General features: G+C 41.7%; 1 long non-coding RNA gene across 1 annotated transcript; it reads left to right on the top strand.

Annotated features, from left to right (window-relative positions):
- The first annotated feature begins 2,106 nt into the window (after positions 1-2,106).
- On the top strand, positions 2,107-2,606 carry LOC125513983. Its single transcript, XR_007286333.1, has 2 exons — positions 2,107-2,330; positions 2,412-2,606. It is a non-coding gene; the product is annotated as an uncharacterized LOC125513983 (long non-coding RNA).
- Positions 2,607-3,120: the final 514 nt, after the last annotated feature.

The following is a 3,120-nucleotide window of genomic DNA, read 5'->3' as shown; positions in this document are numbered from 1 at the left end:
TGGTGGCTTGGGCTATATTCAACTGGTTCGGATGGTGTTCACATAACAGAATAGAGGGCTAGAGAGCTTGTCCTTATTATCACCGTATCGGTTGTTTTTAGGCCCTTTCTTTTTTTTCAAATCTTTGTGCTATGACTTTGCTCCGTTTGCGAGCTGTAAGACCTTTATGATGATACTTCCTGCATTTTTAATAAAAGGGCCGCATGCATCATCATGATGCAGAGGCCGGGGGAATACCTCCATTTCAAAAAAAAAACCTTGTTGACAGGGCATTGGCTTTCCAACTTGTTGAGGAACTATTGAAACTGTGATTTTATATTTTTCAACACCTCCAATTTGTTCATATTTTCACAAGATGAATTAAAGCTTTAACTTGTTGAGAAACTGAAGAATATGCCTTCCTGATGATAAATATGCCTTCCTGATGGCTCCTCTGCTCTGCTAGAGTGCTAGCGGGATTTCTTGCGATTGCTCATACAACTGAATTGAAGTGTAGTGCAGTCGCTCTCGGTTGAGAACTGTCGGGGGGCTTCAGTACAGTTGGTACGGCGATGTACTACCTGTCGTTGAGTTGAGCTGCATCGTTGAATTACATCCCAGGCTGAGACTATCTAATGTGGAATTTTTTTGCTACCGAGAGATAATCGTCCGGGTCAGCAGTTTAGCCTTCACTTTACATAGTTATCTGAATAACATGCACCACATTTCCTATGAAGATGGTTTCCCCTAAGATAGGGGAAGAAACTGTCTGCATTCTATAGTTTGGAGCCTGCTGAAGAACTTCACTCTGGTGGCTAGCGGGATACTGTCTTGCGCTTGCTTATACAACTGAACTGAACTGTAGTCGCTCTCGATCAAGAATTGTTGGGGCCTGCAGGGTAGGGTGACTGCTCAGCGTCGAGTCGAGCAACGATGAATCACATCCCAGGCCTGTTGAGACGATCTGCTGTGGACTTGGTTTGCTTCTGGTCCTTTAGGCGTGTACAACAGGCAGGAGTCAGCAGTTTAGTCTTCCTTTTCACTGTACCCAATCGTAGTGTTCTAGATGGTTCTGTGGAAGTGGAATCCTGACGAAACAGAAGCTGTCCAGGACAACATCTACTAGGAGCACGGGACCTGCAAGTCAGCCAGACCCCCAGCTCCCTCCTTTCATACTCCAACGATGACATACACAATACAAGATGCCATGCCGGCTCTCATACAAAGCTAGTTTGTCGTTGCTACCAGGTTAAGTAACTGAAGAAATTAAGCAGTTGACCAAAATGTTGCTTCCAGGCTACCCCAACTAACATTAACCAGGGCATGTTTTGGTAAGACTAGTTGTGGAGATCAGTGATGGATATTTTATTCTGGTCGTACGTTTCGATCTAATCATGAACTAACGATACTATATGCACCCACCTTTGTTTTATAAGGTCGTGTGAACTAATGACAACTAGTACAGGAGCAAATAATCTACTTTATAGCTGCATCGTGAAGGGAAAGTATAAGGAAACGAAGTACACAGATTAGAGCATCTGTCAACTGATGTTACCTTTTGTGCCGTGTATGCATATAGTGCTATTTCAGCATGCTCTTGATTGTGCATTGGCTTAGCTTAGCACATGGTATTCTGCATTGAAGCTTCTGCATTTGTGTTCCGTAAAACTTATTCCGTCTCTCATACTTTGGCTGAATTTTTCCTTAGTGTCATTCTTCATTCAGGCCAGTTTTACCGCAGATTGTTATATTCCAATGCATTTCGAGCTATTCTGAGTTACTACTGTACCGTGATCGCCGTTGTAGAGAGTACTCTCGATATTATGCAACAGGTATATATCTCATGAACATTTGTCGTGTTCTGCTTCAACCAAACACAATATTTCTATTCGCTCTGTTCATAGCTACTACTTCCCAGGAAAGAGTTTGATAACTAAACATGCAAATCAAATGGTCACATGATTCTCTAGTGTACTCACGTGGTACAATACAATACAAATGATGTGATAACTGTTTCCTGGATGGCTTGCTCACACCTGTCCCATGATTCTGTATGGGGGTCCTATATATACCCTCTGCCCTAGTACGTCGAATTAAGTGAGTGTGATATGCATACTAATTTATCTATCTCTCTATCCACCTTCAAATTGTCTGAAATATTGGAGGAAAACAAAAATATCATGGTAACATTTACTTACTGTAAATCTGTATTGAATTGCGCTAGAAAATAGTGTTGTGGATGGTTCCAACTACTGTCCTCTTAGATACTCACTTTGAAAAGCTTCTCTGGATTTCAGACCCGGCCGGACATCCTCGTGATCGTTTGATCTCCATAGAGGATTGTTCAAGAGGTTGACAATTGTCCTTTCCCACTGGCTACTTACAGTTTTGTGTTTTGCCATCATATCTAAAGCTTGCACAATATATTGCAGGACTCTCAACTCGACAGCATTAGTTGGGTGGCAAAGCATGGGATATGATGCTCCCACTGTACTGCAACTAAATCAAGTGTGAATAGTCTTTCATTGACAAGGAATTAGCTGGGTTAGGTATAACGGAAATCATTGATAAGGAAAAGCATCAAAGCAAATCAAAGTTCTTCATAAGATGTCATCACACCCCGTTTACTGTTGGTCCGTTTCAAAACAGTCATGCTCACGCAACACATCATATTCCATTAACTTGCTCACTCCAGCGACTTGCTTCATATCCTTCTAGGAAATTTTCTTCTGCTTCACTAGTGGTTCGATTTTCTACAGAAAAAGTCATCCACTATTACTAGTTTTCCTGTACATGTCTCCATTTATCAATTGTTCTTGTCTGGGTATCTTTGCTATGACAAGCTGATCTAGAAAATGGAGTTGAGACTAAACTCAGCTTAGTCGATTCCGGTTTCACGCATTAGTCTTGATGCCATGCACTTGGACCACTATCTCCGATCTTACTTTTTTCAACCTGCAAGGCAGGAGCTCTACCGATTTCATTATCGAAAAAGAATTTCCACCTTGTTTGTATTACAAAGCAACCAACACGGATCATATAGCAATTGTTGGGGCGAGTAGCACAAAGAGCCCAAAACAAAAGAGAAAGAACAAAGAAACAAATGCCAACAACGGCAGCTCGACAAAGAACAGATGACCC

Source organism: Triticum urartu, chromosome 1 (genome assembly GCF_003073215.2).
Source record: "Triticum urartu cultivar G1812 chromosome 1, Tu2.1, whole genome shotgun sequence".
In the NCBI taxonomy this organism is placed as follows: domain Eukaryota; kingdom Viridiplantae; phylum Streptophyta; class Magnoliopsida; order Poales; family Poaceae; genus Triticum; species Triticum urartu.
This window is presented reverse-complemented; position numbering and strand designations above follow the sequence as displayed.